This window comes from Peromyscus maniculatus, chromosome 3, assembly GCF_049852395.1.
Source record: "Peromyscus maniculatus bairdii isolate BWxNUB_F1_BW_parent chromosome 3, HU_Pman_BW_mat_3.1, whole genome shotgun sequence".
Lineage (NCBI taxonomy): Eukaryota > Metazoa > Chordata > Mammalia > Rodentia > Cricetidae > Peromyscus > Peromyscus maniculatus.
This window is the reverse complement of record NC_134854.1, coordinates 123,862,614-123,881,292: the sequence shown is the minus strand read 5'-3', so window position 1 is coordinate 123,881,292 and position 18,679 is coordinate 123,862,614. Positions and strand designations below refer to the sequence as shown.

Sequence of the window (18,679 nt, the reverse complement as noted above, 5' to 3'; positions counted from 1 at the left end):
TCGCGAAGCTGGGACAGCAGGAAGAAGGGTGAGATTTTAGCTCTGAGCTCTGACTTCTCGGCTTTCTCTTTTACATTGTTTCTGTGTTTCTTATTTAATAAGACGGTTGGTTACATCTACAAACTAGCATAGAAAATATTTCATTATGATATTTTCATAAAAACTCTGTTTTAGTTGGGTCCCCCCCAGCTCCCTCCCCCCCTTCCCTTCTCCCTCACCTCCTTGTGTCCTCCACCCCCCAACCCCTAACCGCCCCCAGTAGTCCCATTTCTGATTGCATGTCATATGGAGTCTACCACCCTCTTTTTAGAATTAATTTTCTGTCCCTTCCTGAAGACTTGTTTTTCGGAGGCTGGGAAGCTAACCCACTGGGTTAACTGGCCACTGCACAAGCATGAGGCCCCAAGTTCGGATCCCCAGCACCCAAGTGAAAGCCTGGGTATAGAGGCCACCACTGTATCTCCAGGGCTTGAGGGACAGAGATGGGAAGTCTGTGGGGTTTATCGGCAAGCCAGTTTAGCTGTGTTCCCCCAAATATTGTGCACCCTAATAAACTTATCTGGGGTCAGAGAACAGAAAAGCCACTAGATAGATAGACATAGAGGTCAGAAAATGGTGGCACACACACCTTTAATCCTATCACTTGGGAGGTAGAGATCTATCTGGATCTCTGTGAGTTCAAGGCCACACTGGAAAAGCCAGGCATGGTAACAAGAGCCTTTAATACCAGGAAGTGATGGCAGGAAGCAGAAAGGTATATAAGGTGAGAGGACAAGGAACTAGAGGCTGGTTAAGCTTTTGGGCTTTTGAGCAGCACAGTTCAGCTGAGAGGCATCCAGTCTGCGGAAACAGGATCAGCTGAGGAATTGGCAAGGTGAGGTGGCTGTGGCTTGTTCTGCTTCTCTGATCTTCCAGTGTTCACCCCAATATCTAGCTCCTGGGTTTGTTTTTATTAATAAGACCATTTAAGATTCATGCTAGAGCAGGCTCAGCAGACACAGTGTCTTAAAAAGCAAGATAGAGAGGGTCTCTACACACATGTATGTGAGCCACGCAAGTGCGCGCGCACACACACGCACACACAAACACACCACCTGGGTGTGATGGAATGTACTTGTGCACTTTGTGCACTTATAATCCCAGTGCTGGGGAGGTAGAGGCAGGAAGACATCTGGGGTTCACTGGGCTACCAACCTAGCCTCCTTGGCGAGCTACAGGACAGTGAAAGAACCTGTCTCAAAAAAAATAAAACAAAAGGTACCCACCAAGGAAGGCAATTTCTGAGGAACAACACCCACACATACGTGTGGGTATACACACACACACATATATATACACACATGTGTGCAAGAGGGAGAGATGGATGGGGAGACTCATGGCCTTCTTTCAAGTTTCATGCATAATAACAAACAAGTGAACAAATTAACCCTTGCTGTGGATAAGAAATCTGGCAGTGAGAGTGGATGATTTGGGGGATTGCATAGCCTAGCAGTGGACAGAATCGTGGTTTGAAACCTCACCAGGATGCCTATGAGACACACTCCCTTTCTACTACAGCCGACTGTAGACACCACAGTCACAAACGGGACGAGATGAGACACCTAACCATACATTCTGCATATTCCCAAATCAAAGCTCTCCTATACCTCATGTGGTTCTATGGAACGGGGGAGTCCTGGTTGTTTGGACAGACCTTTGCCATGCTGATCAGCCATTTCCACTCCTCTCCAGCTGTAAGTAGAATTTTCTTTTCTCCATTGCCTGGTTGTTGCCATCTTTGTTGTTTTGTTTTAAATAATAAGGCAAGGGTGGAAATGGTCCCTTTCCCTTCCCTTCTTGTCCTGCTCTGAGAAATATCCATCTCCTCTACCTCCCCTTCACCCCTTACCCCAAAACAGGTAACATTTGTGGAATAACTCTGACCTACAATTGAATACGTTCTCAAAAACCTCAAGTGGGCCCTGTGGATTGTTAAAAGGGAGCACATGAAATTGGGTGAATAATGTTGAGAAGAAGGGGAGGAATTTAATTAAAAAAATATATGCATGTATGAAATTCTCGGAAAAAAAAAATTAAAAAAAGAAAACCTAAAGAAATACCTTCACAATTTCATTTCGGTCTTGGATCAGCCCCACATGAAGTGACTCTTTTCCCTTTGTGCTGTGGGAGACAAGAAATGCCCCTTCTTGCTTATGCCAATTTGATCTGGGACTTGTTGCCTATAAACAACATGATCCCAAGCTTTTTTAGGGCACAATTTCAGCTGAGAGGTTGAAATTATTCCTTATCTCAACCCCTCCCATCTCCCAATGTCCTATTTAGCATTTCCAAGCAGTTGGCACAAGAGTGTACATCTTTCATAAGAGGCGATCTTATTTGTTGTATTTGGCAGACTCTGAAACACTGTAGACCCATCCACAGTGAGTCCCATCAAGACCAGATCACCAACACTGCTTTTCTTCTTCCTGTCACTGGTAACCAGATCCCTTGCACCTGTCTGCACCCTTGAACCCTGCTATTGTCCCAGGGATTAAGGACTGCCCGTGGAGTGTGCTCAACATTAATAGCTGTGGTTATTATGAGTGCCATGTTCAAATGTTGAAAAGAACAGAATAGTCAGCATATGTGGGTGCCTCTATTATGAAAAACAAAGACTAATGGATAAAAACCAGGTGAGATTTTCTAACAAATATAGCAGTTATACTTTGAAGAAATCTTCCTAGGTGATGAAGTTGAGAAATTTCACAGTAATGGTCAAACCCCATAATAGTATGACAGAGGGAAGGTAGTGGACTCATGGACAAGCAGCTTGAGTTAGTCACTGTTAACAATATCATGAAATCTGCAACACTGCCTTCATGCAAATTTATCCAAGTGAATATCAGCAGGGCAAAAATCTTCAGGATACTCCAAACTCATATGTCCAATTGCCTGCCTAATATCATTTGAATAAACATCTCACAAGAATTCTTGACTGCACTATTCATACTCACATGTTTCCCAATTCATGAGCACCAGTACTCACCTGTGTTCAAAACCAACATTAAAGCCACAGCTCTTTAGCCCTTCCCTTTTCCTTATCCACTCCAAGAGCAAGCTCTTCCACCATACCTTCAAAGTTTATACATCACCTGACCACTGCCCACACACTTTCTGGAAGCTTCTCTAATGCAGAATGCCAACCTTGCTTATGGACAAGAGCCCCCAATTTTTTTTTTGTCCCAGTATCCTTCCCTGTGCTTGAAAATCTGTCCTACACACAAAAGACAACATAATCTTTGTAAATTTCCAATCACGTGATTCCCCTTTGACTGCTAATTTTTCATTTGCTTCCCATCAAAGTCCTGAATTCTCTGTGTAGACATGTGTGACATGTGCCCTACCTGCTTCTACTGCCTCTGCGGTTCCTTCACCCAGCATCCCTCCTCTGAGAGTCTACCTCAGGCAGTTCACTTCTATCCCACAACTCTGTACTCACTCTTCCCTCTTCCTGGAAATCGTCTCCTCAAGTTTTCACATGGCTGGTATTCAGCTCCAGAGCTCTGTTCACATGTCACCCCATCAGAGAGTAATACTCCATCTGTACTCTTAAAACAGACCCAAGTGTCCACCACATGCTGTGAATATATGTAATTATTCTCGGTCCCTACTGAATTTCATTTATTGTTTTTCATGGACCATATTAAGTTATACCTTTCTTTTCAAGATCTATTTATCTGTCCCCCTCATGAAACACAAGCTCTGTGAGATCAGGGTAGTTGTTTTGTACAATACTGGATCTCCCAGGTCCCATAAAATCTGTACAAAGCAGGAATCAATAAACATTTGTTGAAATAGTCAATAAATAAACAAGTACCAACTTCAGCTCCAGTGCCCTCCAAGACCCCATTTTTACCCTCTTCTCCCAATGCCTTTGGAAAAATACATCATTGACCCAACATCCCTTAAAGGATAGGCATGTTCACCTGAGTTTCCTAGGTAACACATTGGAGTTCGCATGCTGAGCATTGTTGTAGCAGCTGCTACAGCAGGCCGTTCTGCAAAATCTCATGGACTCACAGAACAATCTATGAGGAAAGCCAACGCAATTCTCTCATCTTGGTGAGGAGAAAGCTAAGATATAAAAAGAGACGCTGCATCTAAGGCTTAGGATGTGAAGTCACAGTGAACCCTAGCATAAAGAATTCCTTTTTTTATTTCCCCTTCATCTCTAACACGTTAAGCAAGTTTCTCTGAGTCATAAAAAATGAACAGCAAAACAAGATAGTCTCCATTTTTTAAAGTTATCAGTGTGCTTTGTTGGCTTTTCCACAAAGTGACAAAAGAGAGTGGAAAAGTGTGGAATCTTTAAAGTGTGTTCGGAAATCTCCCCTTTACCATGTAACTCAGAGAAACCACAGTGCACTATAAATGCACTGTTTACAAGGTGCTAATAGGATTATTAAAAGAAGGTGGCAATTTCAGTAATCTACATGCAGGGACGTGCAGTTATGGGACCATGTGGATGGCCTCATTAGTAATCATAATTTGATACATCAGGCTGGTGGAAGGCTCATGCTAAACAGCCCTTCCTCCTGCATGCCAGGTTTCAGTAGACCTGACAGTGATGGAGACACCTTAACTAAGAAGCCAAATGGACCAGAGGCAGGCGCAAAGGCAACAGTCAGAACTAGTGATTGAGTTCCACATCCCCATCACTGGTCTTTCTCCCCTATTAAAGCTGCACTGTCCCAACAGGGGGACACATAGACGGGAACAAAAGGCTTCATTCTTTGAGTTCTTACTTGTCCAACCACATAGCCAAGCCTCTGTGGCCACAGCTCATTCAGACTTCAGCCACACCCAATCGTGTTCCACACAGGGAAATGCTAAGAGAAGAAAATTTTAAGGTTTCCCTTCACTGTGACTCATGCATTCCATAATTTTCTTTGTCTGCCCTTTCTCAATTATTTTCAGTTAAGTCAGGAGTTCAACGAGAATGGATGGCTATGAGAGTTTCACATGGCACACTCTGAGCATCATTCATGACTCCTACAGTGGGTGTCTGTAGTTCTGGGTGTGGTGTTTTGTTGCCCTTTAAGCTCTGGAGCCTCCCTGTTTCATTTGAATATGGAGATGAAACCAGCTTTATGCATTTCCTGTAGTTGTTTGGAGTGTAGTGGAGTAACACGGGAAAGCATGCCTTATAAATTAGGAAGTGACTTAGAGAACGTATGCAAGGAGATTGATCAGCTACTTTTGAATAAGCAGAGCTTTCCTGGCATATGTGTTTTAACCTCTTGTTCCCCTATGATAGAGGTCCTGAAACTCCCCCTCTTCCCACACCAAGGGCATGCTTACCCAGACTTAGAATCAATCTAAAGAAGTGACATTTGCATACCACCCACCCCCCAAAAAAATGTATGCTAGACAAGATTAAATAGTGTAGGCCTGCCTCAATCAATGATTGACGCTAAACCAAATGCTCAAACGGCATACTCAGAACTCTGGGAGATCTTGGAGCGGGCAGGTCCATGTCCCACAAAATGATCCTAACATGCTAATCAAGGAAATGTCTCTTTCAGTGCGATTTTTTTTAACAGTAAAATAAATGTTTTCAGAATGCATTTGATGAAACGGATATACTAATCAGAAGAAAAGTGAAATAGCCAAGCAAATCAGACATTCCATCTTAGCCCAGGCAAAACCTGCCCAGAAGCAATGATAGAGTTCTGCCAGCAGACCTGATGTTATCACTAGGGAAATAAAAATTTCTTGAGCCCATGTTTTGACTCTCCCCATGGAAGAAAGAGCAGTGTGTTGTACCCAGGAAATGATTCAATGCCAGGCTTTGGCCATCTGTGTGAGTTTTAAAAACAAAAGTGCTCTAAAATTACATGAACACAGTCACATTTTGAGCTGCCATGCCTTAGTATTTTCAATTAGTGAAAGAGTGGATGATTTCAGCTGCTCGGAGTTCTCTGCTCAATAAAGGCAATTCACAGCTACATTATTTTTTTAATTGATCTTCATTCATTAGTGCCAAATGAGAGAAATAATTGGGCTCTAATTACCCTGGCATCTGAGTAAGTAGTAGTATGATTTTCCATTTGGCTCCAAAGTGTTCTCCATAATTAAGTCATGTCTCTCCTGCTATCTAAGATAGGAAGTGGAGCGCAATCAAAAAGAGGTGAAGGAGTGAAAAAAAAGGACAAAAACTTAATCACCGCTCTTATCGATACGCAACTTCTTCCCTCTCTGCAGCTTCCTCTTGGTTTTAATCAGTAGTGAGGCACAAGGCCAAGTTCAAGGAAGTTCAGGGAAGATAGCATACCACATACAATGAGAGGGTTCCTCAAGTGCTGATTGGAGATGGAAATTTAATGCTCATACTATCTAATGCTAAGATGGACAGAAAAACAGATACCATCCCACGGCATGCCTAGTTGTTTCTGTTTTGATTAACATCAATTTGATTGTAATCCAATCCCTTCAGAAACCTGGATGAAGATGTAACACAAACAATTACGATAGTTATTAACTTATATTTATATAACCCTGTATGGTTCTCAAATAACTTTAATGTGCATTATCTCATAGGGGCCAGAAGCATAAAGGAAGCATAACTCTATGCTTAGGATGCCAGCCTTGGGGTCAGAGGGCCCGTTGTCGAAATTAGAGTCTACTGTCTCCTAGTTAAGTGCAACCTTGAGCAAAGTAGTTCACCTCTCTGGTTTGTTGTATTCATCTAGGAAATGGAAGTGGTGCGAGGACCTCCTTCATACGGTGTCTGTGACTATCACAGTTGTCAGCATGCAAAAAAACAGTTCACCACATACTATAGGAAATGGTTGAGCCTTCCTGAAGATTTACAAACCTGAAATCAAATAATGTGGTATAGAACAAGGGCTGGCAAATTTTGGTCCAGGAACCAAATTGGTCTTCTTCCTGCTTTTGTACAGCTCATGAGCTAAGAATGGTTTTACATTCTTTTAATGGTTGGGAACAAAACACAAAAGAATAAGAGTAATTAGTGACACGTGAAAACAATAAAAAATTCAAATGTCTGGGTCTGTGAATAAGGGGGTACTAAAACACAGCTGTCTCCATCACGCATGTGCTATCCATGGCTTTTCAAGTCCATGTAGCAATGATGTTGTGACAGAGTTTTCTTGTCCTGAGAAACTTAAAGTATCTACTACCAGGCCCTTTGCAGAAAAATCTTAATGACTCCAATATGTATGTTACAGTTGATGCAAGAACAGAATCACCTAAATGCAATTACAAGCAGGAAAAAGAAACCTGGGTAATACTCTGTGGAGCCAGACAGACCTGGCTAGGATTCTAATTCCACCCATACACAATCTATGTAGCCTTGGACAAGTTCCCTAAACCTATTAGTGTCCAGCCTCCTCATCTGTAAATTACATAATTGTTATTATCCTAATAATAACACTCCTACCTCACAAGATGGTTTCAAGGATTATACTAGATAACATATGTAAAAGACACTGAATACTCAGTAACTCTTCGGCAACCTTTCATTGTGGTGGTCTTACCAAGCTAAGGACAGGTACATAGTTCAAGGTCAAGCATAAATGTAGGACAAGAAAATAGAAGTCGAGTTCAGGAATTTGGATCTGGGATCCAGAAAACCAGGTTACAGCTGAGAAGAGACAGAACTTGGGGTTAGGAAGTAGAGACAAGGTACAGGGAAGCTGATGTAAGCTGAACTAGACTCAGGACAGAGAGGCAGAATTTTCCTGGACGTTCTCACAATGTAGCCTCCACCTCACCCTGAAGCTATTTCCCTACTTAGGTGTGACATGTGTGAGTGGTTTCGGCTGTTTCTATTATCCATGTTTGTCTCCAAGGGTGTAGTCCAGACGAGGAGCCTGGAGAGAGGGACTGGCTAAATAGACGTGTTCTGCCTGGGATCTATTGGGCTATTGGTGCCAACCAGACTTTCAAGGATACTTGAGCAGCAGACAGATGGAAATAAAGGACTGAGACAGAACTGCAGACAGAATCTACTGAGGAAGTGGGGCTGAGGTACTGAAAGGTCCTATGAAACAGAAAGCATGCTTTGAGAAGACGCTTGAAGAAGCCAAGAAGAGAACAGGGACGGGCGGTTGCTGGCCACATAAAAGCCATTGCCAGCATCTGGTGGTCTACTGCTATAAAGTCTGGAAAGCTATGCTCAGCTAGCTTGGGTTCCAAGTTTTGGAGAATTCTGAACTCTCTGAACTCCCCAGACAAAAACTAACTTCCAGGTAATAGGAGTTAAAATAGGGAAGCCTGATAAACAGAAGTCCTTCCTACTCTGTACCAACTGAGAGAGAATTGGTAATTCAAAAACCAGTGATCAACATCTGTTCACATCATCCTCCAAGCCTAGCATGGAATCAAACACATAGGTGAAATTCAGAATCAGTTCATTGAATTTGAATGTTAAGTATAGAAATGAATAACATTTTTGTCATACTAGGAAAGAAGTGCTTTTTAATGTAAAAGAGTAAAAATTTGAAGGATCAACACCTAAGAACCAGTAGCAAGTAATGAGTACAATAAACTTCACTCCCCCTCACTCCATTGTACTTCTATAGTGTGCGTGCACACATGTGTGTTGAATTTTTAGCAACAGAATGACTAGTTGACTAGATCTCCATAAAGTTAGAAAGTTCATTAATATAGAAGTTGGGTCTGGCCAGGCAGTGGTGGCGCACGCCTTTAATCCCAGCACTCGGGAGGCAGAGGCAGGCGGATCTCTGTGAGTTCGAGGCCAGCCTGGGCTACCAAGTGAGTTCCAGGAAAGGCACAAAGCTACACAAGAGAAACCCTGTCTCGAAAAACCAAAAAAAAAAAAAAAAAAAAAAGAAGTTGGGTCTGTTTTGATCACCAGAAGAGTGTAAATATTTTCATCTTAGACTATCTCAACTACTTCCATAGCTACAGTAGGACAAATGAAAATGTAGAACATAGTAGAACATACTCAGTGAGTGACTGTGGCTGTGTTCCAAAAAGCTATATTAATAAAAACAGGAAGTGATGCATATATAGTCTGTGTGCAGACCCCTGAATTAGAAGCATCTGAGAACCTTGATAAGGAATATAGACAGAGGTGAATAAGACTTACTGAGTGAATATTCCATGTCAGCTTAGGAAGAACCACCCCGTGTCCCAACAGAAAACAGTGGAAATGGGGTCTTACTCCTTTATTCTCTACCTCAAACCACATCAGAACTTCTGGTTTCATTACTAAATCTTTAAATCTAAAGGTCATCTAAGAAGAGGACAGAGAAGAAGAAAATAAAAATTCATGTCAGGTTAGATGACCTACTTCTACACCTACCACTAAAGCAGAGCTTGAACCAAATGTGAGAGAATCATTTGGACCCTGAGGTTCTCTTCCTGCTACTTCCTAGCTGTGTGAACTAGTGGCTTCCCAGCTGAGCCATCCCTGGGTCTATACTATAGAAGTCTTGAGGCCTTCCTTGCAATAAGCTGTGAGGACCAGGCAATATCATAGGGGTTTAACTCCTCTGGATAGACTACCAAAATATGTTTGACAAGTGTCACCCCTGTTAGTGCTGTTGCTATGTTTTCTGTTCTGTTCTGAAACCCTTTGGGGAAAATAGATTTGTTCTTCTCCCCAAGATCTGTAAAATGCCATTTGGCCTCAACCAACTTTCATGAAAAATTCAAGACCTCTTCTCAATGTCCACGTCTCCTTTGCCATCTCTCCACAATGCAGAACATGTGTGTAGTTACAAAGGAACAAACAAAGCGTGGTGGCATAAATTATTGATATGTTTGGGAGCATATGCAAAACGAGACATGGGGGAGGGAAGTGAAGTGAATAAAGAGATGGATTTGAAAGAAACTCGATTTATAAGCACAATTAAATCCCTATGCAATGATCCGGGCCAAGTAAGAATAATTTAAACAGGCTGACTATAAATTAAAGGAAAGTAAGTTCACTGCACTTGTTTATTGGCAAGAGCAAGTGGGTCTGATTGCTCTAAAGCCATGTACCTCATGTTATCTTTAACATTTAAAAAAAAAAAGGCCTTATCTTTAGCATAAAATAGCACTGATGTAATTCAGCATGTCTTATTGGAGAAGGAAAGGGATATTTGCCTTTTGGGTTTTTGCAGGAGCAAGCCAAACTACAAATGGTAAGAAAATAAGGCATCCTTTGGCTAATCCCACCCATGCAGGCACGCAAACACACACGTTTTATTGTTGTAATTAACAAGCTATGCTGTTTCCCTGGAGCTCCTTTTGCTATAGAGTGTCTCAATTAACAGCAGCTCCCGGGAGGAACACGATAGGCAACTCTTACAAGAGTTAAGCCACCCTCCAGTGGGCTCGCTTCCCTGCCAATTGTACATTTCAGCGACCTTTAGCAACAAATTTCCAAGTGGAGCCACAGACAACGCTTCTCCCTAACGTAGACCTTTCTCCCCAGCTGGGAATAAGTGAATCACACCAAAACAAATGGATCTTCAAATAAGAACTGAATTACTAGTCCTACAGAATTTGGAATGCTGTTCATCTTAGTTTTGTTTTCATCATTTCCCGGTTTTCCTTTTGCTTGGAATCTGAATGACAACATAGGGAAGTGCTCCTGTAACTTCTTAGCCTGAAATGGGGAGAAAGAAGATCACACAGTGTGTGAGAAACTGATGGGAAGGGAATGTCCCTTTGTTTTCCCACGATTCTAAAACTGCTCAGACCTCATGCCCAGGGAGACTGACGCAGAATTACTGGGTTCTATGCCGCATTGACTCTTTATTATAATCAGCAGCATTCCTATATGCAATGAGTCCTAAGCCGCAGAATTTGCCATTTGCCTTCATGAGTATGGATGGGGCTGTTTTGCTCCCCAAAAGAGGACCTCACAGTCAAAGGCCTACTGGGCCAGCAGAATGTAATGTGATAGGACGTGAACACAAAGACATCCTCTTCACTTCTTTAAATAGATTCTCGTCCATCTTTCTTGAAAGATTTGGTTGTCTCTGTTTTATTTTGACAGTTGTGAGTCACGGATACAGAAAATATTTCTGTAGTCAGCACTGAAGATTTTCACAATCTGGGTGCAAATGGGGATTCGCGCTGGGCTGTGGGACTGGCAATGATGAGTGAAGGGCTCCTTGGAAAGCCCAAACAGAGCATGGCCTTACCCAAGGAAGGCAATAGCTGTTCATAAAGCAGGCTAACAGAGGAGACTGGAAGCCTTGGGCCTAAGATGGTGAGAGGTTCCCTAGTTAGAGCTGCAACTGGCATAAAGAAATCAATCAGAATTAGCTGTCATTATGGCTGTTGTTATTATAGTCACTGGTTCAGAATGGGTGGGGTAGTGATGAATCAGGGCTGAGTTTGGTCAGGGTCTGTGATTGATTTCCAATAAAGAAACTATTCACTGACTCCTTCCATTCATGTACAAGTTCTTTATCCTCAGATGCCGTGGCCTGATTTTCTCTCTTGAGAAGACTCTTCACCCCTCCTCCCCAGTGTCAAGAAACTAGATTCTGCATATGCATTTAAGACTAACTAAGGAACCCAGCGGCATCTTTTTGGCATATCCCATTATCAGTCGCAAATCTGTACTCTCATAGCCCATTATCCAGCCATATAATTGATGAAGCTTGTAGCAGCTTCAGAATAGCACTGCGAATCTTCTAATTTTTCTAAGCATATAGTTAAACATAACATGATTAAAAATCAAATTACATAAATGTAGAGTTTTTTGAATGATATTAAAGCCAAAGATGTTAATGTGATTCTTATTTATTTTGCTACTTTATTCCTGTGTTCCTGGAACTATTTAAAAAAACTATGTAGCTGCAATGTATATAACAGGCCACAGCATTGTTTCTCCTCAGCTCTGTGTTCAGTGATTTCAGATTCAAAGCTGGAAATTGGCCCTAATCAGAATATTTTCATCTTGAGAATTGGCCAGTGCTTCAAACTGGGGCTTCCTCTCACCATGCAGAAGAGAAGCAGGCAGTAGAGGCACACTGAACAGCACTGCTTGTTTGAAATACTTATCATTCATCTATCTGTGTTCACGTGCCTGCATGCACATGTTCAGGATGGCGCACCTGCGTGCACATATGCACATGGAGATCAGAAATCAATGTCAAGCATCTTCTTCAATTGTACTTCATTTTCTTTGTTGAGACAGGGTCTCTTACTGAAGCTGAAGCTTCCTGACTTGGCTAGCCTAGCTGGGCAGCAAGCCCTAAAGAGCCTCCGGTCTCTGCCACCCAACACTGGGACACTGCCACACCCAAATTTTTATCTGTGCGCTGTAATTGAACTCAGATCCCTCATGCTTGCCTGGCAAGCACCTTTCTGACTAAGCTATCTCCCTAGCACTAGATACTTTGTGTGTGTGTGTGTGTGTGTGTGTGTGTGTGTGTGTGTGTGTGTGTGTGTGTGTTTGGTCTTGGTTTTGTTTTCAGAGAAAAGCTAGACCTCCCTTAGGATGACATCTATTATAGATTATCAGTTACAAATTCATAAAAGTCCTTCTAAACTGAACTTTCTTTAAGGTCAAGATACATACCTTGCTCATGTTTTTATTTTCCAAAGCTTCTAGCACAGTATGTGTTCAGTGTTTACTTACTAGTGGAAATTATCCTAAGTTATAACCCAGTTCTAGGGAAGTAGAAAGTTGTACTCCAACGTTACATTTAAATGAAATGCAATTACATTGATGTCTGAGGATAGTTGGGTCCACCCCTCCTAGTTTACCAAAATTTTCAGATAACCAAGTGTCTTTTATAAAATAGTGGAAATTTACTTCTAATCTTTGCACACAACCTATTACTTTACAGCATCTCTCTATTTATCTCCATTTCTCAAAGTATCTGATACAGTATAAATGCTATGTATATACTATAGAATAATGAAAGGAAAAGGGCTTGAGCATGTTCAATGCAGATGAAAACTTTAAAACAATATTTTCCATCCATTAAAAGAGTATTTCTCATTATGGATGCTACCAACTCTGAGCTGGAGGTCTTAGGGTCTATAAGAAAGCAGGCTGAGCAAGCCATGAGGAACAAGCCAGGAAGCAGCACTCCTCCATGGCCTCTGTATCAGCTCCTGCCTCCAGGTTCCTGCCCTGTTTGAGTTCCTGTCCTGACTTCAGTGATGAACAAACAGTGCTGTATAAGACGAATAAGCCCTTTCCTCCCCAGGTTGCTTCTGGTCATAGTGTTTCGTCACAACAATAGAAACCCTAACTAAAAGAGTTGGTTAGCTCTGCAGATACAGAATGCATTAATTCAATGGACCAAGTACACAGTCCATTCCACATACACGGACTGAGTCCGCAAACAAAGAGCTGCCTACAAGAAGGCATGCAAGAAACCATCACAAAGGAAGGATCTGTGCAGAAAGGAACAGGAGAACAGTGCTATGTTCAGTGGTGCTTATTGATGGCAAATGACAGAAGGAGAGAATGAATTCAAACAATATTACCTTGAGGGCTCTGATAATAGAGAAATCTTTGCTTTCTGTTTCTCTTGTATTGAGACAAAAATTACCCTTCATAGGGGACTATGGGTATAGCTCCATCATAGGGTGCCCTGGGTTCCCTCCTCAGTAGCATTACACTCTCTGCAAAAAGTCACAAGTCTCTTTGCTTCTTCAGCAAATACTTGTGTCTTCCGCATGATTGTGCTAATGTATGAGAATAGCAGCTGTTAGGATTTTCTCTGCCAATTCTCTCTCTTCAGATGTAATCTGACTTCAACTTCATCCTCATGGGAGTTACCCCATGTGACTCACTACGGCACTCATGGTAGTGTTTCATGTCATGTGACTTCACTTCCACAGCTAGTTGGCTCAGGGATGGATATCTGGCCAGCACTGTGCCAGATCCGAAAGGGCCGAGGAACCAGTCGCACCGTTGCTTACAAGAATCTCACCTGGGATACATGGAGAGCTTGAGACAATTAAAATTGGTAGGAAGAGCCAAGTGTGCTGCAAAGATGCTGGAAGTTAGAAGTGGTGTCCATAGCAAAGAGAAGCCATCTGGTAAAACCACAGGATGTTTGCGGAAGCAGAAAAGGACATTTGATGACTGTTGAAGTTTACAACAAAGAAAAATCAAAATGGGGTGGCAGGGAGAAGGGGGGCAGGTCATGGAGCTCCTTGGCTCCTTTGTTTAGCAGTTATATTGCATAGTGTTAGACACAGAGAATGTGATTTACCCAAGGTCGAATTTAGTAAGCAGTTAGACTTCTCAAACCCAGATGGGTGATTTTCTAAAATAGATACATGATATATTTGTTTCTCTCCCACTCCATGCCCACAATAAACATGGCTGATTAAACCAGAGACACTCGTTACAAAACTTGAATTTACAAAACTTTTCTCATACTGAGCTCTTGGTATCCCTTCCCTCTGGTTCAGAGTTAGTGACCGAGTCTGCTGACTTAAGTGCATGTCTCCATGAAGACCTTTACAAAACATTGCTCAATACTATTTGTAATAAACTGTCTCTCAGAAGTCAAAAGGAAATCAGTGAAATTAGTCACCCAAGATCCAAACTGAATGTCCAGCAAAGAGATGTAAGATTGCTTTAACAAGACTGGTCTTGTCATTTTGGTTTATCATAAACCATTGAGTTGCATGTGTTAAAAAAGCAAAACTGGCGCGTGCCCAGGGCGGCCGCCAAGATGGTGGGCGAAGCTGCTCTACCTAGGCATCCGGCAGGTCAGCAAGCCGCTGGCCAACCGCATCAAGGAGGCCGCCCGCCGCAGCGAGTTCTTCAAGACCTACATCTGCCTGCCCCCAGCCCAGCTGTACCACTGGGTGGAGATGCGGACCAAGATGCGCATCATGGGCTTCCGGGGCTCTGCCATCAAGCCGCTGAATGAGGAGGCAGCGGCAGAGCTGGGCGCCGAGCTGCTGGGCGAGGCCACCATCTTCATTGTGGGCGGAGGCTGCCTGGTCCTGGAGTACTGGCGCCACCAGACTCAGCAGCGTAACAAGGAGGAGGAGCAGAGGGTGGCCTGGAACGCGCTGCAGGACGAGGTGGGCCGCCTGGCGCTGGCCCTGGAGACGCTACAGGCTCAAGCACAGGCTACGCCCTCTTTGAGCGCCCTGGAGGAGCTGCGTGCCGAGCTGCAGGAGATGCGTGCTCAGGTCTGCAACACGCACTCCGCCCCCAAGTGCCAATCAGCATCTTCCAAGAAATAGCCTGCTGCTGAGGCTTGGACTTGTATGTGGCCATGAGGCCCCCAAACAAGGCCTTCTCCCCACACCACCTGGCCTGGCCTGCCCTGGCCCAGCAGAAGCCACCAGGACCTTGATGCAACTGTGACGTGTGGTCACCCCATGCTGATAGAATCTGGGCGTTTCCCCTAGGGAGCACCGCAGCAAAAGTGTTCAGAGCCCCAGCTCCTGACTCGGAGCGCTCAGCCCCAACTAGGAACCACGTTGGACTTGCAAGGTCTTGCCCACCTGCCTCCCCACTGCTCTGGCAAAGGCACATTGGAAGCAGGGCTCAAGCCTACCCGGGACCTGCTCAGACAAGGTCAGCTGCCCGCACGCCTTCTTCCCTTGGTGGGTGCAGGCCTCAGCTCAGCGAGGCCTCCTGCAATCGATGCGTCCATGCCCCCCATCCTCAATCTTTCCTCTGAGGTCCCCCACCCCTCGGCCTGTGGTGTTATCCCCTAGTCCCTTCCTTGGTGCTGACTGATCCCGCCTGGCCCTCAGCTAACCTGTCTCAGCCGCAGCCCTGTCCTGGGGTCCTTGGACCTTGTTTCCATATTTCCTCCCGTCTCGCTTCAGTGGCATTTCTCAGGCCAGTGGGTTAGCTGTCACCCACGCATCTGTCCACGCCCTCCCCACTCCTGGAGCCCTGGATCCCCCACCATTTATGTTGGCCCTGCCGTCTGCCCACTCCCCAGAGTGACATGTTACTAGGAATGTGGTGCAGGACAGAGTGACCTGTGCTCCAGTTCTGGAAGCCAACAGCAGAGATCAGGGTGTTTTTTTTGGGGGGGGTCTCACTCCTCCTGGCTTCAGGGGCTCCAAGTCTTCTGGACTCTGTCTTGTCTTGTGAGGCCTTCTCTTCCTCTTCTGTCTCTTGGACACCTGCCCTGAATACAAGGCCCACTCTCAATCTGGGGTGACCACATTGAAAGGTCCTTAATTCCATCTCTGAAGACCCTTTTCTGAATGGGGACACACTGACAGGGTTAGGACATTGGTTAATCTCTTGGAGGCCCCCGATTCAGCTTCTTCCCTCTGCCATCCTAAGAGCGGGCAAGGCCCGCTGTGCTGTTTGGCCCCTGGCTGCCTCCCCTTGGCTGCTGGGGTTGGCTCAGCACCACAGCTCCAGGACTGGGCTGCCCCAGTCACTGCGTGGCTGTAGGAGGCATCTCAGCGATATAGGAGTGGCATAGTTAATACGGACCTCCAGACTGGGCAGTGTTCATCAATAATAGAGAATGTGGTGCCTCACATCTGGAACCCCAGCTCTCAGAGGCTGAGGCAGGAGTGACCCTGAGTCCACAGAGTGAGACCCTTTCTCAAAAAAAGAAAGAAGAAAAAGAAAAAGAAGAAAAGACAAAAACCTTGGAGAAAAGCCAGAAAAGGTTTTGGCTCTGATGGGAAAGGGGCCAAGACTCATCCTATGAGTTCTTTCCCATATTGGGAAACTGAGGCCCAGGGAAAGGGATACTAAGGGACTTGGCCAAGATCCCACAGCTCAGGAGGGACCAGCTACTTAGAGTGGGGAGAACCAGATGGTTCTAGCTGCAGGGCAAGGTGAGGAGAGGGCCAGACCTCTTCCCAGAGGCCAGAGGCACTGGGTTTCTGTTCCCTATTAGAAGAGCCCCAGACCACGTCTGAGATCTCCGAATATAGGGAGCAGATTCCTTCTCCCTGGCCCTTGTCCCTAGAGGTGGGCCTGGCAGGGCTCTTCCCCAGAGGGGTGAAGATGACCCATTCCCAGGATTCACCAGGTAGAACTCAAGACTTGCTTCTGAAACCGTATCTCAACTCCTAGGAGAGGGAGATCTGGTGTCTTTAAATTTGGAGTGGCTGCGTTGGGTGAGGTCCTGACTGAGGGACAAAGGCAAAGGACAGACATGGCTGCAGGATGAGGAGGACAGAGGATGAGGCCAGGGAGGCGACTCAGAGCCCCATCACCATGGTTACCCCTGAGAGTCAGTGTGGCACTAATAGCTCCAAGACCAGCTCTGGCCACCTTGCCCTGGCTCAGTCCACTGAAGCTATGGCAAAACCAGGCTAGGTCAAGGGCCCTGGGCCATCAGGTCAGTCATTACTCCAACAGAGCAGCTTCGCTGTTCTAAGTTCCCTGAAGAACCCCACAGGAGTGTTTTCTCTGAGGCGAATGTCACCTCAGCAAACAGTAAACAGTCACTCACATAAGTGCTACTATATCGAAAATAAAAAGATGAGATGACTCAAAAGAGTTATAAATTGGATAATAGTTATAAAACTTTTAGCTTTAAATAATTTGTGTAAGACTGTGTATACTGTGTCTTAATGGACTTCCAAGTTTAAAAATAAATATCAAATCAAACAAAACCTCTAAACTCAGATATTTTTCAGCTTTTATTATTGCTAAGAAAGATTTTCAGCTAGATATGAAAAAATAGTTTCTCCCATGATGGATGATATTCCAGATAATTATGTCAATATCCAAGGTTAATGCAATTTTAAATGTTTTTAGTACATTGTAGGTGCACGTGCACGTGTGTGTATGTGTATTCATACACCAGTGTGTATGTTTATATGCCATTGAGAGTATGTAGATATTAAAAGACTGAACTCAGAGACTGAACTCAAATCAGCTGGCTTGATGGCAGTTGCTCTTACCCACTGAGTCATCTCACCAGCCCAGTTGGTGTTATTTTGAAGCAAGAAATGGCTGAGACCTGTGTTGATTTGTTCCACTGTAAAATTTGTATTGAGAATATTTGCATTCAGTTTTCATTTTCTTTTTCAGAATAAGTACGTGTGTATGGTTTGCTTGCAAGCATACATGTTTGCATATATGTGAGCACATGTCAGCGGGGTTCATATGTTATTGTGTACATGTAGTGGCCCAAGGTTGAGGCCAAGTCTCCTTTAAACTGCTCTCCTCCCTTATAGTGAGACAAAGTCTCTTGTTATAGTCAAGACTTGCCATTTTGGCCAGTCTTGCTAGCTAGTTTGCTGTAAGGATTCCCTGCCTCTGCCTCCTGCTTTGAGATAACAGCTGCCTACCAGGCCTACCAGGTGGGCTCTGAATTCAATCTCCAGTGCCCATTGGCACAGCAAGCACCTTACCCACTGCCCCATCTCCCAACCCTGTTGTCATTTTACTAAAGCCAAGTCTTTGAAGGTATCATTGGTACATGATATCCAAGTATTGTTCTAAATAGTAAATATATGTGTAAGTTCTAGGTGTCACTGTCCATTTATGAAACTACTGATGATAAGAGAAGACAATAATAATTTCTAGGGGTCTTCAGTACCTCACCATTTCGTTGGTTAAGTCCCCAGAGAGCTTCACAAAGACGTCACACCAATTCAAGATTTTCTTGAAACAAAATAAATGTTTTAGAAATTTTAATAATCAAAATCAAAAAGGTCACAGGATTATTTCTAGAGTTTACTCATATCATACTCTATATGAATGAGTTTAGTTTAGAAGTTGAAAAAG

At 43.9% G+C, this 18,679-nt stretch overlaps 1 pseudogene; it reads left to right on the top strand.

Annotated features, from left to right (window-relative positions):
* The window catches only part of LOC143272240 (optic atrophy 3 protein homolog pseudogene), a 48,985-nt pseudogene extending 32,997 nt beyond the window's left edge, over positions 1-15,988 (top strand).
* The last annotated feature ends 2,691 nt before the right edge of the window (positions 15,989-18,679 follow it).